Below are 21,425 nucleotides of genomic sequence, written 5' to 3' on the forward strand. Positions count from 1 at the left end.
AACCAACCCCAACAAAAAAATTGGGATGGCACGGTGGCTCAGTGGTTAGCACTGCTGCCTCACAGCACCAGGGACCTGGGTTCAATCCCACCCTTGGACTGTCTGTGTGGAGTTTGTACGTTCTCCCTGTGTCTGTGTGGGTTTCCTCCAGGTGCTCTGGTTTCCTCCTACAGTCCAAAGATGTACAGGTTAGGGTGGATTGGTCATGCTAAATTGCCCATGGTGTGCAGGGATGTGCAACAAGGTGGATTAGCCATTGGAAATGCAGGATTACGGGGATAGAGCAGGGGGGATGCGTCTGGGTGGGATGCTGTTCGGAGGGTTGGCATGGACTCGATGGGCCAAATGCCCTGTTTCCACACTGCGGGGTTCTATAATCCTAATCTGTACTGTAGAAGATGTCTAAAGGAAATCCTTCTAGAGGACAATACCCCAGAGAGCAAGCTGAGGAAATGAATGTGGAAAGTGAACTGGGTTTCCGATTTAACCCCTGAACTGTGTTGAGGCTGGCTGTGGTTGGGGTAAGAGTTGGATTGATCGGGTGGTCAGAGAGGGCTATTCCAGCCAAGCTCTTCACTTCCAAACACAATTCCATCGCCATCTCCCAAAATGTCAAACGGTCAATGGTGGGCGAACGTATATCATTACATTATCATTCCAGCAGAGTAATGGACAAATTAGTTCAGAGCAAACCATGGATGTTCAATCTATTTTGTTTAGGACTGGAGCTGCTAACACTGAGATTTCAACTGCATCGTGAAAGGCTTGTTCCCAGGAAATATATGAATATGGGTCATGTGGACAGATTTGATCAATGGGAAGTGTGATGGGGTAACTAACACAGGCTGGGCGAGTGCTTGATGATTTAACAAAAAACTGGTATGTAAGGACATGGGAGGTTGGTCAATGCCGTGCATGCAGTGTGAGGTTAGTTGGTCAAAAGGAACAAATAATTGGTAAAGAAGTTTTCAGAAATGACCAACTGATTGGTCTATAAACATAAATAAACAAAGGGTCAAGGTGTGCTGACGCATGGGACTGCAGGAGAGGTGAAATTCTGTGTGTGCACACATAAACACAAAAACAAACTTTTTATTTACTTCCAGCCATGATGTGTTGAGGGGTCTTGTTAATCCTTCACAACTAACCAACACAGTATAGAGGCACACGGGGCTAACATAGCTGAGCAAATGACCCCCAGTGAGAATCATTCAGGAACTGTATCCCAGTGAGAATCAGCTCCTTCAGGGGACAGGCCAGGAAAACTACTTGACAAAAATGAAATAGTAAACTTATTGATCTTTATTTCGCAGAAAGAAATTATTCAATTTTTTACGATGTAATATTAATGATTGGGAAGATAATAGGAAGCTGTTTGAGAGACGAGTCCCCAGTGTCAGAAACAGAAAGCTAATATTGACCTTTAAAAGTCAAGAAGCAGGAAAGGGTTTTTTTTGGTAAAGCTACAATTCAATTTCACCCCAGGTCTGATCCTGTCAATCCCTCTGTGCTAATATTGTGTTGTCTTTTTCTTCAGATCATCTTTCCACAGTTGTAAAATTTAATCAAAGAGTTTGTAAAGTATGGTCAAAGGTCAGGTTACTGTTTCAGAAAACATAGATTTTCCTGTCTATCTGTCATCTAATTGTTTCTCCCTCTGTAGTGGGTAGCTTATTATTTTCCACCTTTGACCAGGTTAATTGGCATCTCCCTACTGAGGTCAATTTGCTTGAGTTGGATTTGGCTTTGAACTGAAGTCTCTAGGTCAGAAAGGCACATAGCTAAACCTTACATCGTTTTAACAAAGTGCCAGTTATGTCAAGTTTTTTCAGAGGATCTTTCTCCATGAGGTACAGTGAGATTCTTTGTTACACCTTACTGAGTGCACCTTACAAACTACTCAACTTGTCCCTATAGCTTCCCTCATGTCCAATTCTATCGCCATTCTTCTACATGCCTGACACAAATTGCTACTCACTGGATATCTGCTGAAAGATCAGCATCCTTTGCGTCCACGCCATATTTAAAGTATGGATGTGCACCAGGGAAAGCTCTGTCAGTCCAGAGCTAGCCTGCCTGCTTCCTGACATTTGCCCAGGCCGTGGCAGACAGGGACCTGGAGCCCCTGCTGGTCAGGATGTGGCAAAGACGGGATATCCTCTCCACCCAGGACCAGCCGGGGAAACCCCGATACCAAAACCTGCCTGGCCTGGTCTGAGGGTATCACCTGGTTCACTGTGGCCTCAGGCATCTGGAGGGTCAGCACAGTAGCAGGATGCTCTCTGGCCATCCCCACTCTGCCAGGGTGAGTACGCCCACCTTCTTTCTGCTGTCTCACACTCACTCCTATCTCTGCTACTGTACTCACCTCCCACCTGACCACCCTCACCATTGCCTGCAATGTCTTCCCACACTCACACTCACCCACTCTAACCCCTGCTGTGTGCCCTTTGTGCTGCCCATTAACTCACTCAGACAAGTGCCAGCCACTTCCATCTCCCTTAATCCCTGCCTCTCTTTCTCATTCCATGATGAAGAGGTTCTTTAAGTACATTAAAGGAAAAAGAATAGGGAGAATAGGGCCCCTGAAGGACCAAAATGGACATGTACGTGTAGAGCCACAGGAAATGGGTGAGGTCCTCAATGAATATTTCTCCAGTGTGTTTACCATGGAGACTTGGAAACTTGGGCAAGTTAGTGCTGATATCTTGGGGACAGTCCGTGTCACAGTAGAGGGAGTGTTGGATGTATTAGCATGTATGAAGCTGGATAAATCTCCTGGTCCTGAGCAGATATATCCAAGAACACTGCAAGAGGCTAGAGAAAGAATAGCAGGGGTACTGGCTGATATTTTTGCAAAATCATTAGCCTCGGGTGAGGACCCGGAAGACTGGAGGATAGTGAGTGTTGTGCCCTTATTCAAGAAGGGCTGCAAAGGAAAGTCTGGAACTACTGTGGTGGGTAAGTTACTTGAGATGATTCTGAGAGATACATGCATTTGGAAAGACAGGGTTTGAATAGGAGTAGTCAGCATGGCTTTGTGAGTGGCAGATCATGCCTCACAAATTTGTTAGAGTTCTTTGATATAGTGACCAGGAAGGTTGATGAGGGCAGGGTGGTAGACGTGGTCTGTATGGATTTCAGTAAGGCCTTTGATAAGGCTCCACATGGTAGGCTGCTCTGGAAGGTAAGATCACATGGAATCCAGGGGGAGCTGGCAAATTGGATACACAGCTAGCTTGATGGTAGGAAGCAGAGGGTAATAGTGGGAGGTGCTTGTCGGACTGGAGGCCTGTGACTAATGGAGTGCCTCAGGGGTCGGTGCCGGGCCCATTACTGTTTGTTATCTATATCAATGATTTGGATGAGAATGTACAAGGCATGATTAGTAAGTTTGGGGATGACACTGAAATAGGTGGGACAGTGAGGAAGGTTATCAGAGATTGCATCAAGACCTGGGGAAGTGGGCCGAGAAATGGCAAATGGAGTTTAATATCAATAAGTGTGAGGTCTTAATTGCAGCAAGACCTGGGGAAGTGGGCCGAGAAATGGCAAATGGAGTTTAATATCAATAAGTGTAAAGTCTTACATTTTGGAAAGTTAAATCAAGGTGGGAGTTTCATGGTGAATGGTAGGGCCTTAAGGAGTGTAGTGGAACAGATGGTGATAATAGTAGTGTTGTCCCAGTCGAACTCATGTTGCTTGTCATCTGTGTGTGTGGCTACTAAGGATAGCTGGTCTAAGGACAACAACTCACCAGGACGAAGGACCTGATACCCAGCATGAGCAAAACTAATGTAGTGTACAAAATTCCATGCAAGGACTGCACAAAACTCTACATAGGACAAACAGGAAAACAGCTAACGATCCGCATCCATGAACACCAACTAGCCACGAAACGACATGACCAGCTATCCTTAGTAGCCACACACGCAGATGACAAGCAACATGAATTCGACTGGGACAACACTACTATTATAGGACAAGCCAAACAGAGAACAGCCAGGGAATTCCTAGAGGCATGGCACTCATCCACATATCAATAAGTGTGAGGTCTTACATTTTGGAAAGTTAAATCAAGGTGGGAGTTTCATGGTGAATGGTAGGGCCTTAAGGAGTGTAGTGGAACAGAAGGACCTTGGAGTTCAGATGCATGGTTCTCTGAAAGTGGAGTCCCAGGTAGACAGGGCAGTGAGGAAGGCTTTAGGCACACTGGCCTCCATCAGTCAGGGCATCGAGTATAGAAGTTGGGAAGTTATGTTGCAGTTACACAGGACATTGGTGAGGCCACGCTTGGAGTATTGTGTTCAGTTTTGATCACCTTGTTATAGGAAGGATGTTACTAAACTGGAAAGAGTGCAGAAGAAATTTACAAGATGTTGCCAGGACTCAATAGTCTGAATTATAGGGAGTTGCTGGACAAGCTAGGGCTTTTTTCTTTACAGGGTAGGGGACTGAGGGGGGATCTTATAGAAGTGTATAAGACCATGAGAGCCATGGATAGGGTGAATGCATTCAGTCTTTTTCCCAGGATTGGGGAATCGAGGACTAGAGGGCATCAGGTTAAGGTTAGAGGGGGAAGAATAAATGGGAACGTGAGGGGTGACTTTTTTAAACAGAGGGTGGTACGCATATGGAATGAGCTGCCAGTGGAAGTGGTAGAGGTGGGTACATTAACAACATTTAAAAGGCATTTGGACAAATACATGGATAGGAAAGGATTATAAGGATATGGGCCAAGTGCAGGGAAATGGGGTTAACATGGATGGACATTTTGGTCAGGATGGGCCAGTTTGGGTCAAAGGGCCTGTCTGTGTGCTGTAGGACTGTATGACTCTATGACTCTCTGAAAACAGCCAACAATGGGACAGAAAGAGTCCAGACGGGTGGTGGGCTGCCTGTCATTTGGTCCCCACCCCTCATGCGGAGAGCTTTTTGATGTGATTGTCCTGAGGGGCTGACTCACTGTGTGCAAGCCCATGGCCTGGGATTAGAGGCCACCCTTGACTTAGGGCACAGGAAACCCCTGAGCAAAGGCTATCCACCATGTCATGAGCGAGGCCTCTGGCTGACCAGGAGGAGCTCCCTGTCTTTGTGTTTGTGAAATGGCCCAGGAATACAGCAGTAATGTCAGCTTGCTCTCTCTGTCTGAGGGGGCATGCTGCACTCAGGCAAGGCCATGGAAGACAAGGAGGCTGGGAGCATCAGCTGCTTCAGGTATTGCTCAGGACTCTACAAGATCCTACAACACACTGTGGCTTCTTCTCATTGCTTTTCATGTTCAAACCTCTTCGTGACCTCTCCCAGTAAAAATTATAAATCATATTTTACAAATAAATTTTATTTCAATTTGTTTACGGGACATGGATATCACTGGCTATGTCAGTATTTATTCCTAATTACCCAGAGTCAGCCACATCACTGTGGGGCTGGAGTCACACATGGGCCAGACCAGGTAAGGATAGTAGATGTCCCTCTGTAAAGGACAATAGTAAAGTCCTCTCTCCCCTCCCCAACCCCCATCTCTCAGTCTTGCAGTTAGACACACCATCGTTCTGCCATTCTCACATTCTGACCACTTAACCTGAACTATCAACATCCTTTCTCCCCCAGCACTCCAGCCCCATTCCCCCCAAGTTTTACATTAATGCTAAACCCCTCATCACTTCACATCAGCTCTGATGAAGACTCAGAACGTTAGCTTCCTCTCTCTCCATGGAGGCTGCCTGACCCGCTGTGATCTCCAGAATTTTATGTTTTTAGTAAACAGAGACTTTTTTTTTAATGACAAATGGTTACATGGTTGGCATTAGCCTAGCTTTTGATTCCAGATTTAATTTTCACCATCTGCTAGAGTGGATTGAAATCCATGTCCCCAGACCATTAACTGGGCGTCTGGATTACAACTTGAAACCACAACCACTGAACCCATTCTGATTGTTGCTGCCTTTGCTCTTGTATATACAGCTGCTAGACTTTGCACTGACAATGCATCATCCAGCCCTTGATGGAAGAATGCCTATTTTCACTGACCTTTAGCTGGGAGCTGGAGGAATTATTTATCACTTCTTATTGAAATTAAACTGGGGCTAAGGGTGAAAAATTCTTTTCTTTGTCAAAACTTCATGTATTAAGTATGTGAGAGTTGAAATCCTGTACAAGGCTGCACCATTTGAACATCCTTGCACCTTGGCTATGAGATGCAGAAATTTTGACAGCAGCCACAATTGGATTAGCGACAGATAAAACCTAATTAAAGATTTCTCTCTGGCTTTTAAATAAAATTATGCTCCTGAACCAAGCGGGTGGACTTTGATATTTAAATGTATTTTCTGCAATCCCTTGTGGTTCTGGTTCACATTCCGAAAGATCAAACACATTGAGTTTTCTGAAAACACATTGCTGACAATATTGTACTTATGAAGACAGATTTGTTGGCCACAGAGACACAAGGGGAGTTTGCAGACACATCTGTAATTTTATTTCCCACATTATCCAGTCAGTGTTTACCTCTTGCGTACTTTCTGCCGACTGCAACAATCCTGTTGCCTTCCTTACTTTTGCGACGACCCTTTGCTCAAAGGCACTGCCAAATGGTCACAGCGAGGAACCTCTGTCAAATGTGTCATTCCACTAGCTCAGAACATCGCAGAGGTTCACCCAACTCAACAGCGATCAGGTGGTGCAGGTCTGACCAGACTGGCATTCTTGTTTGAAAACATTGAGCATTAAGCTGGCTGTATTGGATAACCCCCAATAATAGGCACAGTGGTTACACCATCTGGTCAATCCATGCCCGGTCAGGAATCCTGCCAGTGCAGCTACTTGGTGTCGTATCACACAATCAGCCTCCCATCCACTGACTCCATCTCAACTTCCCACTGCCTCGGGAATCAAACACAACACAATCAAAGACCTCTCCCACTCTGGTTAAACGCTTTTCCACCCTCTTCTGTCGGGCAGAAGGTAAAGCAGTTTGAATACATGTACAAACAGATTCAAGAGCAGCTTCTTCCCTGCTGAGATCAGACTTTTGACTGAACTACTCGAATGTTAATGTTGATCTCTCTGTCTCTCTCTCTCTCTGTCTGTCTCTCTCTCTCTGTCTGTCTGTCTCTCTCTCTCTGTCTGTCTGTCTCTCTCTCTCTGTCTGTCTCTCTCTCTCTCTGTCTCTCTCTCTCTGTCTGTCTCTCTCTCTCTCTCTGTCTACTGTGGCTATAACACTGTATTCCGCATTTTGAGAAGATTTGTAGCTCCGGTTGAGGTTCTGGATGTAGGTTTGCTCGCTGAGCTGGAAGGTTTATATTCACCATACTGGGTAACATTTTCAGTGTGTCTCCAGATGAAGCACTGGTGGTGTAGCCCACTTTCTATTTGTGTGTTTGGATAAATACACATAAATAGAAAGCGGGTTATACCACTAGTGCTTCATCCAGCTCAGCAAGCAAACCTACATCCAGAACTGTATCCCGTACTCTGTTCTACTACCCTAATGTACTTTGTATGGTACAATTTGCCTGTATTACAGGTAACGCAATACTTTTCACTGTGTCTCAGTACACGTGACAATAATAAATCAATAAAACATCAAAGAAGCAAACTTAGAAAACAATGGAAAAATTGGACAGTCACCATGGATTTACAAAAGGATAATCATGTTTGATAAATCTACTGGAATTCTTTGTGGATATAACTAGTAGGGTAGGTCAGCAGGAACCCGTGGATGTGGTTCATTTGAACTTTCAGAAAGCTCTCGACAGAGTCCCACATAAGAGATTAATGTGTAAAATTGAAGTACACAGAATTGGGAGTATTGAGATGGATAGAAAATTGGTTAATGGATAGGAAACAAAGAGGAGGAATAAATGAGTCTTTTTCCGAAATGTGACTAGAGGTGTACCACAGGAATCATTACGAGGACCCCAACTGTTCACAATATATGTTAATAATTCAGGTGATGGAACTAACTGTAAAAGTTTCACATTTGCAGCTGACACAGAGCTGTGAAGAGGGTGCAGCGATGTGCAATTGGCACGGGCTGAGGGAGTGGACAAATGCACAGCAGGTACAGTATAATGTGGATAAATGTGAGACATCCACTTTGTTGGCAATAACAGGAAGGCAGATCAGTATTTGAATTGAGGGAGGAGAATGTTCACCAACACCTGGGTGTCCTCATACACCAATCGCTGATAGTAAGTGTGCAGGTGCAGCAGGCAGTGAAAGAGATAAAGTGTATGTTGGTCTTCATAGTGAGAGGGTTCGAGTACAGGAACACGGATGTCTTGCTGCAATTATACAGGGCCTTGGTGAGACCACACCTGGTGTACTGTGTGTCGATCTGGTCCTCTTATCTGAGGAAGGATATTCTTGTTAGAGAGAGGATTCAGAGAATGCTTCCCAGATTAATTCCTGGGATGGCAGGACTGACGTATGAGGAGAGATTGTGTCAGTTAGGATTGTATTCACTGTAGTTTAGTAAAATTCTAACAGGACTAGACAGGTTAGATACAGGATGTTTTCGACAGTGAGGGAGGCCAGAACGAGGGGTCACCGTTTAAGGATAAGGGATAAACCTTTAAAGATTGAGATGTAGAGAGTGGTGAGTCTGAGGAATTCACTCTCGCAGAAAGTGGATGGGGCCAAAACATTATGTGTTTTCAAGAAGGAGCTAGATACAGCTTGTGGCGAAAGAGGATCAAGAACTCGGGGGTGGATGGTTGGATTCGGATATTGAGCTCAATGACCAGCAGTGATCATGTTGAATGGCCTACCCCTGCTTCTATCTCTATGTTTCTGCACAGAAAATCTCCAAGGTCTGCATCAGAATCTACCTGCTCTCTATATGTCTGATAGCTTGCCATCTGTTGAAGTCCTTACCCATAAGGACTGGGCCATGATTTAATACTGCTTCCACCTGCTTTTGGCAAAAAGGAATAACCAAAGGGGGAATTAAATAAATTGTTGAAAAAGGCATTCTGGAGTAGAGTGGTGCTGGAAAAGCACAGCAGTTCAGGCAGCATCCAAGGAGCAGGAAAATCTGATGTTTCGGGCAAAAGCCCTTCATCAGGAATACCAGCATCTGCAGTCATTGTTTTTACCTTGTTGAAAAAGGCAGGACTGCAAGGTCAGAGCAGGAGGTTCAGACTAATTGGATAGAGAAAGTCCCAGTACCATGGACTGAATGGCATGCAGCTGGACAGTACCATTTGGGAGTCTCTGGCCAAATGTGATGCTCATGCCGATCAGCAACCGACTGATCCAAGATCTTTCAACGTTTCGGCCTTGTTTACGGGAAACTGATGAACTGCCAATCTGTTTCGAGCACTGATAGACAGCTTGCTTTTATGTGGGGAGTGAGTGATTGGGAGAAAGGAATCGCTGGCAGCCCATATGCAGTGCTGAGCTGGTACTGAGGCCATGTACAGGGAACACTTGACTGATGGTGAGCTGGAAGCCTGGAGGTGACAATGAGTGTGAATGGCACAGAAACCATCAGGCGGATCGGAGAGATGGATTGGCAGATTGCCAATAATGACATGATTTTGCCAGCCCTGCTGCCTTTATACCACTCTGCGGACTCACTATTTCCCATCCTTTTCCATGGGCGGAGCCATTCCAAACAAAGGAAATCACTGGAACCTTGTTATGGCTCTTATGCCCCCACAGTTATCTGTCCCGAAACATCAACATAACATGGCCCACCCGTAACCCCTGTCACATGACTGTAGCTGCTGGTTTGTTTGAATCACATTTAATCATCGAGCTGTAACTCGTGGTCAGGCTGATGGTAACACCTGAAGAGCCAGCAGCTCAAGGCTGAGCTAACTGCCTGTCTCTGATCTCAATATCTTCAAAATTCCAATTTCTGAAAATAAACCTATGTGAGATGATGAATCCTTTACACCAACCCATTAATCCAGTATTCTGTCTAATCACTACAACACCAGCAAATCAATTGTGTTGAACATCCTACGAAAGATATTGATCTGGACAACCAACTGGATGAAGCACAACTAGACATTGACTTATGGGGCTCTCTAATTCCCGTGAGCTCACTTTGATATCTCTGATTTCAATTAATTTGTAATTTATGCTGTTTGGTATTTCTCTTCTTCGCTGTCCCTGTTGCCTGTGTGTGAGGATATGTGGTACCAACTGTTCATCCCTCTCTGGGCTGTGAGCGCAGTAACGATCTGTTTTAACCTTGAAGGACTTATTGTGGGTCATTTTTAACAGGGTTTTGGGGAAACACGCCAAAAAATAAATCTAATTTTTAAAAGAAAAGCGATTAAAACTGCTGCTGTTACGGACAAGAGAGGAGGATAGCAGAAATAATTCAGTTTGCCTGCCTTGCTTGTCCATGACACTGTTGACAGTATGAAGCAATTTTCCAGTGTCATGCTGATGCATTTCGACATCCAGATGCTACTTAAATCTCTGGTCACGCCTCTTGCCATAACTAATCCAGCCTGAATTTTATTCTTGGATGTGATTTTGGTGTTTATGATCGAGCAAAGGCTTTTGAATTTGTCCTCTGCTTCCATCTCAGGGTTTCCAATCTTGATTTTTCCATCACCATTTACAGCCAGAGGATTGAACATTATCTCATTTACATCCAGTCAAGACAATCCCCGGTGTCTGGGACTGTGCCTTTCACTGGGTCCGCCTTTTGCTTCATTGTATGGGAACGTGACAAGGCCAGGGGGACTGGCTTGGCCTGGTGTACTGAGAGACCTGTTCTAATAGCGATGCACGAATCTGGCAGCAAGAGATCCTCAGGTGGGAAGGTGGAGCGAAGTTGAAATTAAAATGATCTTTTTTGCTGTTTCGCTTTGAAGGGAAAAGAGGGCAGATGCTGGGCAATGAACTGCTTCTATTGATCAGCAATCACTTATCTCAGTGTGGGAATAGCCAAGTGAAGATAATCTTCCCAAGGACATTATTCACTCATGTACCTTCCCAAAGGAGAGCTGGGAGATATCAGGATGACACCTTCCTAGTATGGAAGGTGCTAGCTATGAAGAGAGGTTGAGTAGGTTAGGATTGTTTTCATTAGAAAAAATGAGATTGAGGGGGGACCTGATTGAGGTTTACAAAATCATGAAGGGTATAGACAGGGTGGATAGAGATAAGCTTTTTCTCAGGGTGAGGGATTCAATAATGAGAGGTCACACATTCAAGGTGAGAGGTGAAAAGTTTAAGGGGGATACACGCGGAAAGTACTTTACACAGGATGGTTGTGGAGAAAGTGAGGACTGCAGATGCTGGAGATCAGAGCTGGAAATGTGTTGCTGGAAAAGCGCACCAGGTCAGGCAGCATCCAAGGAGCAGGAGAATCGACGTTTCGAGCATGAGCCCTTCTTCAGGAATCATAAATCATGAGCCCTTCTTCAGGAAGAAGGGCTCATGATTCATGATTCCTGAAGAAGGGCTCATGCTCGAAATGTTGATTCTCCTGCTCCTTGGATGCTGCCTGACCTGGCGCACTTTTCCAGCAACACATTTTCAGCACAGAGGATGGTAGTGCCTGGAACGCGTTGCCAGCAGAGGTGGTAGAGGCAGGCACGGTAGATTCATTTCAGGTGCGTCTGGACAAATTCATGAGTAGGTGGACAACAGAGGTGTACAGGTCCTTAGGAATTGGGCAACACGTTTAGACAGTGCATTTGGATCAGCTCAGGCTTGGAGGGCCGAAGGGCCTGTTCCTGGGCTGTAAACTTTCTTCTTTGTTCTTTGACAGCATTGACCTTTTTTACTGAGGTCAGCAGGGGAGCACTTGTTGCTGAGCTTAACAAGAACTTCCCACGCAGACCTAGTGATCCCTGAAATGCGTTTCTCAGATCTCTCAGTCTGAGAACACTTTCAGTCTGGATTTCTAAACATTCAAAAGTAGGTAAGCAGCCAATCACATCAAAGCATTCACACACACAGCAAATCAAGACGTTAGAAATCAATGTTTTTCACTTTCAATGTACATTTTCCAACAGCAAAGCAATCGATTTAGATATAATTGAGGTAGAGGCTAAAACTGAGATTAAAAAGCATTACAATGTTAAACATATGGATTAAAAACAAGTCATTACTGAGAAAAATCACTTGGGGTCACAATTTCAGAATATGGGGTCAGCTATTTAAGACTGAGATGAGGAGAAACTTCTTACACACGGACTAAGGAACATAAGAGCATGAAAGGCCATTCAGCCCATTGAGACAGTTCTATCATGCAATAAGATCATGGCCCCAATTATCTCTCACCCACTTACTTATCATGGATCTATCCACCTCTGTCTTCAAAATAGTCAAAGATTCTGCTTCCACCACCTTTTTGAGAAAGTAAGTTTCAAGGATTCACAGCTTTCTGTGTCTTAAAAGGGCAACTGCATGTTTTTAAACAATGGCCCTGTAGTGATTGGAACCATTGTCGTAGTCAATGATTGGAGTTGTTAACCTGGGCCAATCAGGGAGCCCTGGCTGATAGATGTAAGCGGACAATTCCAAAAAAGTAAACGGAAGACTCAGAAGGGCCCCTCAGTCTAGGGACTGACTCTGCGCTGGCTGGTTAGAGCCCATACAGTGCACATGTAAATAAAGGGTGACATAGTGACAGGATACCAGCCGTTGTGGGGGTATTTCCGAGCCCTAGATCCAGATTCTCCCACAAGTGGAAACACCCTCTTTACATCCACTTTCCCAGGATTATGTTTGTTTCAATCAAGTTGTCTTATGTTCCTCTAAACTCTAGCTAATGCTACTTCTTCAAAGAACTTCAATAACTTGGTTAAATATGATTTTCCTTTCCCAAAACCATGTTGACTCAGCCTGATTACCACAAACTTTTCTCAGTGGCCTGCCATGACATCTTTAATAATTGCTTTAACCCATTTTCCCTCTATCAGATATTTAGCTAGGTGACCTGTAGTTTACTGTTTTCTGTCTCACTCGTATTTGAAATACATTCAGTAATTTCCAATATAACAGAGCCTTTCCTGAATTAAGGGAATTTTGGAAAATTAAAACCAATGTATCAACTATCTCATTTCAAGATCCTGGATGGAATCCATCAGGGACCCAGAGACCTAACAACACCCAGCTCCAATTATTTCCTCCGAACCATTTCCTCAGTAATTGTAATCTTCCTGATTTCATCCCTTCTATCTGTTTCCTGGTTTATAGCTATTTCTGGGATATTATGGTGAAGACTAATTCCACATGTTTGAAGAAGAGTTGAAATATTTATTCTGTTTCTCTCTCCACTAGACCTGCTGAGTTTCTCCAGCATTCCCTGCATTTGCTTCCAATTTCCAGCACCTGCAATATTTTACTTTTAATGCACAATCTCTTTCATTAAAGAATTGTGTTTTTTTTTTGAAATTGACTGTCTTGGAGAACTATCAATATATATTCAAAGTGGGTTGAAGGGACTAATGGCTTTTAAGGGAAATGGATATAATGTGGATCATGGGATATCTGGGATAATGAGATATGGGGGAATAGGGATAATGGGGTATGGGATAATTGGATAATGGGATATGGGGGTAATGGGTTAATTGATTATGGGGGAATAGGGATAATGGGTTATGGGGGTAATGGGTTAATTGGTTATGGGAGAATAGGATATGGCAGTAATCCAGGATCTGAGCTGGAAAACGAGCTGTGATTGCATTGAATAGCGAATAATCCTAATGAATCAAATAACCTTCACCAGTTCCCATTTCTTATGCACTTTCATATGTTTATGGGAATTTAAATAGTACCATTCCAATGTTACTGGTGCTTATTGGCATCAGGAGCTAACCAAATGGTTATGGGGTAATGGGTTAATTGGTTACGGGGTATGGGGGTAATGGGTTAATTGGTTATGGGGGAATGGGTTAATTGGTTATGGGGGTAATGGGTTAATTGGTTATGGGGTCATGTGATATGGCAGTAATCCAGGATCTGAGCTGGAAAACGAGCTATGATTGCATTGAATAGCGAATAATCCTAATGAATCAAATAACCTTCACCAGTTCCCATTTCTTATGCACTTTCATATGTTTATGGGAATTTAAATAGTACCATTCCAATGTTACTGGTGCTTATTGGCATCAGGAGCTAACCAAATCTGTGGTAAAGCTGTCTCTCATGTATTAGGAGACAGCAGGCAGGGTTAAAGAGGATTGAAAATAGAATGGAACATTATAGAATCAAGCTTCAGACTGTAACCAGATTACAGCAAGTCGACAATCAATATTTGATGATGAAACTGAAGAGTAGTTTGTTGATTTTAGTAGAATATAGGACAAGAACTTACTTTGCATAAAAAATTAATGACCTATATTTCCAGATTTAAGTGATTGCAATTGCCGATTAGTTACATGGCTTTGTGAGATTGTGCAATGATGGAGAGAGCTTGAGTCAGCTTATAGCCCCTGTGCAGGGCGACTTGCGTTGTAATGGCTGAGTCCCTACCTCCTAGTCAGGAATCACTTAATTTACAATGGACAGTTATTTATTTGTCCACAATATATTTGAGGTCTTCAGTTGCGTGCACAGATTTCCTGCAATGTTTTTATATAGTTCGGACATGTTCCTGTCCGACCTTAGACCACATGTAAATTTATTCAAACCAAGGCATATCGGAAGATTTATTCTAGCACTACTACTCTGTTTGACTTTCAGTTTCTCAGCAGTGGATGATGGAGAGATAAGTTCAAACAGCCTAAAATACAACCCGGAACCTTGGCATGCTTTTCAAATGATAATTTGTGATCATTTTTGCATTTTCCTGAAAATACAAAACAACATTTAAAGTCCATGCTTCTACTCCCTCTCTCCAAGAACCAAGTGTGTTCCACAACGTAAACACCTGACCTGGGCCTCAACCAATGCAGCATTCTCTTCACACTGAATGGTAGATCCCTAGGAGATACTGAGGAACAAAGGGACCTTAATGTACAAGACCATTGATCCCCGGAGGTGTCATCACAGGGAGACAGGGTGGGGAAGGAGGCAGATGGAATGCCTGACTTCCTTAACCGGGGCAGGGAATCTAGGAGCAAGGAAGTCTTGTTACAACTTTATAAAACATTGGTTAGACCACAGGTGGAATACTGTGGGTAGCCCTGGTCACCACACTATTGGAAGGATGGGATTGCACTGGAGATGGTGCAGAGGAGATTCACCAGGATGGTGCCTAGGATGGAAAGTCTTAGTTATGAGGAGAGACGGGATAGGCAGGGCTTGTATTCCCTGGATCAGAAGGGGCTGAGGGGAGGGATCTGAACGAGATGTGCAGAATTATGAGAGGTAAAGATAGAGGAGATTATGAGAACCTTCTCCTCAGGGCAGATGTGTCTCAGAGCAGAGGATGTGAGGTTAAGGTGAGGAGTAAGTGGGGGGGGGTTAGAGGGGACCTGAGAAAGACACTTTCACCAAGAGGGTGGTACAATAATGGAAGGTCTGCCTGAGAAGGGGGGAGTGGGGTGGGGTGGTGGAGTCAGGTATCCCCAACATTTCAGAAGCATCTGGATGGGCCCTTAAAATGCCAGGGTAGGCTATGGTCATGTTCAGGGAAATGGGATTAGTGACGTTTGATGCTTGTTGGTCGACACAGACATGGTGGGCCGAAGGGCCTGTTCCCTGTGTTGATTGACTCAATGCTGTCTGACTCTACGATGTTGGTATTTACATTTCTACAGCCTCTCAGGATAAAAGCTCTTCAGAGGCTGTGTTAAGTTTGAAATGTCATGACTGTTGTGCCACTTACTTAAACGGCAGGAAGTGTGTGTAAGCAACATCCCCCAAACTGCTTTGAGATGCTTTACTCTGAAGTCCTCTTACGAATACACGCCTGGTCCATTGCATTTGGTCCACTGACGTAGCAGAGCTCTATCGAGTTCTGCAATGTCATCTGATTGATGGACATTCAGGACCAGTGCTTCCACTGTTCCTATGCATTTGTTACAAAGTTATGTCTTGACTTTCCTGTTCTGACAATGGCCCCAAGACCAGAACATAGGAGTAGAGGCAGGCTATTCAGCCCATCGAATGGTGCTGCACCATCCAGGAAGGTCACGGCTGATCTGATCTGATCATCCTCAACTCCACTTTCCTGCCTTTTCCCATGACCCTCAATTCCCTTCCTGATTAAAGATCTGTCCGTCTCAGCCTTGAACATACTTAATGACCCAACCTCGACAGGCCTCTGCAACAAAGACCTCCACTGATTCCTCACCCTCTGAGATTAAAACAAACTCCTCCTCATCACTAACTTATATGGATACTGGTGAATTTAATGCAATTAGTTACAATGAAGTTGAATTAGAAGATATTTTGATTCATCAGAAATCTACCCAATGAGAGCGGGTGGGAAGCTGTTGGCAATGTTAATATTTATTGCTAGCATTAATCTGAAAGTCTGCTGCTATTACTAAGTGACATCAGCGATATGGTCATCCACCCTGCTCCCTAAAATGGAAAAGTACATTCCTAAACACGCATGGTGGAATCATGTCCTCCATGTGGTGGGGGCAGGAATTTTAAGTAGTACATGGAGTGCTTCCTCAAGATACCCGTGTCTCTGAGCTAACCTGCTGAGGCCAGTATCAATGTTTCCCATTCAGCTGAGGGAGGAACTATGGGACCAAATGGAGGGAATGTGTCAGACATGAGATGAGTACCAGCTCCCTCCCCCAATGAGTTGGTGTGTGGTCATGGTTGTCCCCTGATGGCAGGTCATGTGACCAAGCTCTCAGCTGCCCCATCGCAAAGCTGGTGGATAGGATGGCCACAGGCTCGAGCCCAAGGAATCCTGTGGAAGGGGAATGCCATCTGTCCTGGGCATTGCAGCCTCTGATTAGGCCTTCTGCCCTGGGAAACCATTGGTTATCTTTAACCTGCCAAATAAGCTGGAGCTGTTTTCCATGGAACATCGAAGGCTGAGAGGTGACTGTATAGAGGTTTATAAAATCATGAGGGGCATGGATAAGATAAATCAACAAAGTCTTTTCCCTGGGGTCAGGGAGTTCAGAACTAGAGGGCATAGGTTTAGGGTGAGAGGGGAAAGATATAAAAGAGACCTAACAGGCAACTTTTTCACTGAGGGTGGTACGTGTATGGAATGAGCTGCCAGGGGAAGTGGTGGAGGCTGGTACAATTACAACATTTAAGAGGCATTTGGATGGGTATATGAATAGGAAGGGTTTGGAGGGATATGGGCCAGGTGCTGGCGGGTGGGACTAGATTGGGTTGGGATATCAGGTCGGCGTGGATAGGTTGGACCGAAGGCTCTGTTTCCGTGCTGTACATCTCTATGACTGTATGTAAGGAGACAAGGGACTATAATGCCCTCATGGGCCCATTGCATCGAGGTGGAGATCCTTCATGGCCCCATGTGGTATCTTCCCGGTGCCTGTCAGTTATGGTTGATTCAATAATGGCTGCTTCTTCTGAGCCCATGTGTGAATCTATTGTCAGAGCAATACACACCAGAAAGACTGTGACAAGGATGGGATCAAATTCCTCTTTATCACCTTTTATAAACATTAAAGGTTGATATGAGCACACAACTAACACTGAGATTTGCATCAGTCAAAGGAAACCATTATCCAATGGCTATAGGCAAGTACATAACCAAAACTGTGAAATATTCCTGTAATTGTTTTAGTCCTCTTGTTCATTTGGCATTTTACATTCTAAGGTATACCTTGCACTTTTTAAGCGAGTAGGGAATGATGTACATTACAGCTGTCTGTTTTCTGCCCCATCTGTTGAAGCAGTGTAAATAAAATTAGTGCAGTAATGGTGGCCTGTTCGGAAGAGACGTTGCCCATCATTTCTTAATGTTATGCACAATAGTCCCAATTGCAGAAAAAAATTCAAAAGCAATAAGAAACTTTCTGTCATCCACTGTCTCTACTGGTAAGCTGCACCCTGGCCACGTTTCCAGTCGATTCAAGTTGTATTAGATTATAACTGTGTTGCTAACTGCTGCTAAATAGTGTGATTATGGTAATAAGATTTGGATCAGCCTATGTTAAAACTTTGTACATACTTTACATTCCTTTTGAGCTGCAGTTAAGGAAGTTAAATTGAACAATCAACCTTCAACGAGTTTAATATTTGCAGTTATACAGTCAAGAGGTTTCCATTTGCTATTAACTGTACAGCTAAGTTCAGGGAAAATGATTGCCTGTGGTGCTATCTCCCATATAACACTATTTCTCTTTTTATAACCAATATCACATTTCCCTAAATACCTAATTAAATAAATAAAGGTCACTGATAATTGATCCTCAATTTCTCACAGCACCTTCCAAATCTGTGGCGTCCATTGACTAGAAGGACAAGGGCAACAGGTCCTCAGGGTCAGCACAGCCTTCCCCTCACTGTCACACACCATCCTGACTCAGAAATATATCACCATTCCTTCATCATCACTGAACCCAGGTACACCTTGTCTGAAAGCTCCTCACAGACTCTAGTCCAAGAAAGCAGTTCACCACCAGCTTCTGAAAGACAGTGTGAGGTAGACACCAGCATAGTCAGTGAAATCCATATCCCAAACTGACTACAAAAGCTTACCAACAGGAATTTATGGACAGGAGCATCCAGTAGAATTATAGGACAGTGCAGCACAGAAGGAGGCTATTCAGTCATCAGGTCTGTGCTGGCTCTTTCAAAGACAATCCAGTTGGAACCACACACCTTGCTCCTCTAAATTTTTGTCCTTTATAACTATTGACCCAATTCCTTTATTATTTGAATATGTCTTCACCTTCCTATAATTCCAAATCCTAACTACTTGTGTAAAAAGGTTATTAACTTGATGTTTTGTGTTTGTTTTTGTTATAAATCTGTTGACTCTCAGCCATTGGAAAAGATTCCTCTTTATTTCCTCTATCTAAACCACGCTATGAATTTAAACTGGCCTTGATTCCCTTCCTAACCTGCTCTGGTGTAAGGAGCAGAATCTCAGCATCACAGTCTGGACACATCACTATAACCCCTCATCACTGCAACCATGTGAGACAATCTCTCCAGACCCACTCCTGAGCCGTCGCACTCTTCCGAACATATGATGACCTAGATTGGACAAAATACTCTAACTATGGCCAAGTGTACATTCAGGTAGGGGGTGGACACTCATTGGACTTGGCTGTGCGAACCTGTCTAAGCTCTTCATAAAGGCTAAATAAAAACTTAAAAAAATACTGCGAATGCTGTAAATCAGAAACATAATCAGAATGTGCTGGATAAGCTCAGCAGGTCTGACAACATCCGTGGAGTGAAATCAGAGTTCATGTTTCGGGGCGAGTAACCCTTCTTCTGTGAAAGAGGAATAAAGCCGTGCAAAGGAAACAGTTTCAGATTTCCTGGTGCCCTCCCTAAAGCTCATTCCTCTGAACAAAGCAGTGCATTTAAGAGAAACTGCATACCTCATTAACCACTCATTGACAATAAGCTTCATTATAGATCAAACCTCTCTCCTAACAGTGAATGTTACAAAAAAATCCTTCATTGCTTCCTCCCGAGAAAGTGCTGGGCCAGGGATCCACTTTGGTGAAGGTGGAGCTGGTAACAACACAGGGGGACATCAGCACACAATGAGGAACAGCTTTAGGAGGATTGGTAACCTCTAGTAGTCTTCCATTATGACTATGCTTCAGGGTGACCGTGGGAAGGGTATTAATGGGTGTATCGAGGGGGCATGGGGATGTGGAATTATGTGTAACGTCCCAGCTGAAATCAGTCTTGACCCTGCCTGACACCTTTAAATTGGGTTTTTCTTGAATTTAAACTTGGCTGAAAATAGATTAAACCATTAGACATTTGAGATAATTGATCCTGATCTGACCTGTTTCATTATTTAGATTTCAAATATAACCATTTCTCACAGCATTGGTTACAGCAGTAAAATTTCAGTAGATCATTGAATGTTTACTTAGCAATTACCAGGTAGCGGTGCTGCCTTCTGTATCTCTCTGCTGCGTGAGTGAACGTGCACACAGAGCTCTGTGCAAGACTGCCCATTGGGAGAAGGAGCAGGGAGCATGCTGAGGTCAGTGGTAATCACTGGAAATAATTTAGCTGACAGGTATTCATTTTCCAAATGAAGACTCCTTGGCAGCCCATCCAAAACGAACAATTTCATTTGGAGAATGAACTAATTACCCCTTCTGAGACGTCAACTGAACTGTCGTTCCGCAGTGACCTTGGGTTACAGGTTCTGTACCAGAGCTGACAGTGAGCTGAAGATGGATTGGATTTGATGATGTCGCTACAGCTCAGTTGTGTAGATGCTGTTTTCCTCAGCTGGTTTGCTTCAGGCTCATTGAAGCGTTCTTTTCCATGTTACTCCTCTTGTACCATGTTCACTGCAACTTTCTCTGAGCAGATTAACTTATTCATTTTTTCTGTGATTGATATCAGTTTTGTATCATACTTACTTGACTTGTTTCCTTTTATTGCAGCCTAGATCCCAAGTGTATTGCTCTATGACTCACTTAGGAACACAGATAGAGTAAATGGTAGTTGTCTTTTCTCTAGGGTGGGGGATTCAAGAATAAAGGCACATTTCTAAGTGGAGAGAGATTTAAAAAGACATGAGGGCAATTCTTTTAACCAACGGGTGGTTTGTGTGTGGAATAAACTTCCTAAAGAAGTGGGGTATGTGGGTACAATTACACCCTTTAAAAGACTTTTGGATGGATATTTGAAGAGGAAAGATTCAGAGGGATACGGGCCAGGAGCAGGCAGGTGGGACTAGTTGAGTTTGGGATTATGCTCGGAATGGACAGGTTGGACTGCAGGATCTGTTTCCACACTGTATGACTGTGACTCTATGACTTACCAGCTAAAGATTGCGGTCAGTAGTTGGCGGGTGGGGTGGAGGGGGTTTGGGAATGCGAGGGTGGGGGCTAGTTTGGATGTAGAATCTTTGTAGAATCTTAAAAGCCTGCATTTATACAGCACCTGTCAGGAAAGTGCTTTACAGTCAGTGAAGTGTAATGTAGAAATCACAACACTCAATTTGCTCAATCTGCACACAGCAAGTTCCAACAAGAGTTCTGATTGGATAATTATTTTTCATGACGTCGATTGAGAGATAATTCTGGAACTTGATGCTGAGGAGCACTCTGCCCCACACTTCTTTGATTCAGTTCCACAGAATCTGTTGTGTCTACCTGAGAGGATAGCAGAGATTTTGTTTAATCAGCTATCTGACAGCTCCCGCAGGATGGTACTGCAGACAACCTTTGATGCTGAATTCTCTGGGCTGGAAAGACAGTCCACACCCTTTGCCTCTGAATGAAAGGCTGACCCATTGAATAATGCTGGCATTTGGGTTCTCTCAGTACCCTCTGTTGTTTTATTCACTGCTCAGCAGATTCCTTAAGGAAATCCATGTGTAGCTTTGGCCAATTCACTTGCATTGTTCC

Source organism: Chiloscyllium plagiosum, chromosome 40 (genome assembly GCF_004010195.1).
Source record: "Chiloscyllium plagiosum isolate BGI_BamShark_2017 chromosome 40, ASM401019v2, whole genome shotgun sequence".
Taxonomy (NCBI): Eukaryota; Metazoa; Chordata; class Chondrichthyes; order Orectolobiformes; family Hemiscylliidae; genus Chiloscyllium; species Chiloscyllium plagiosum.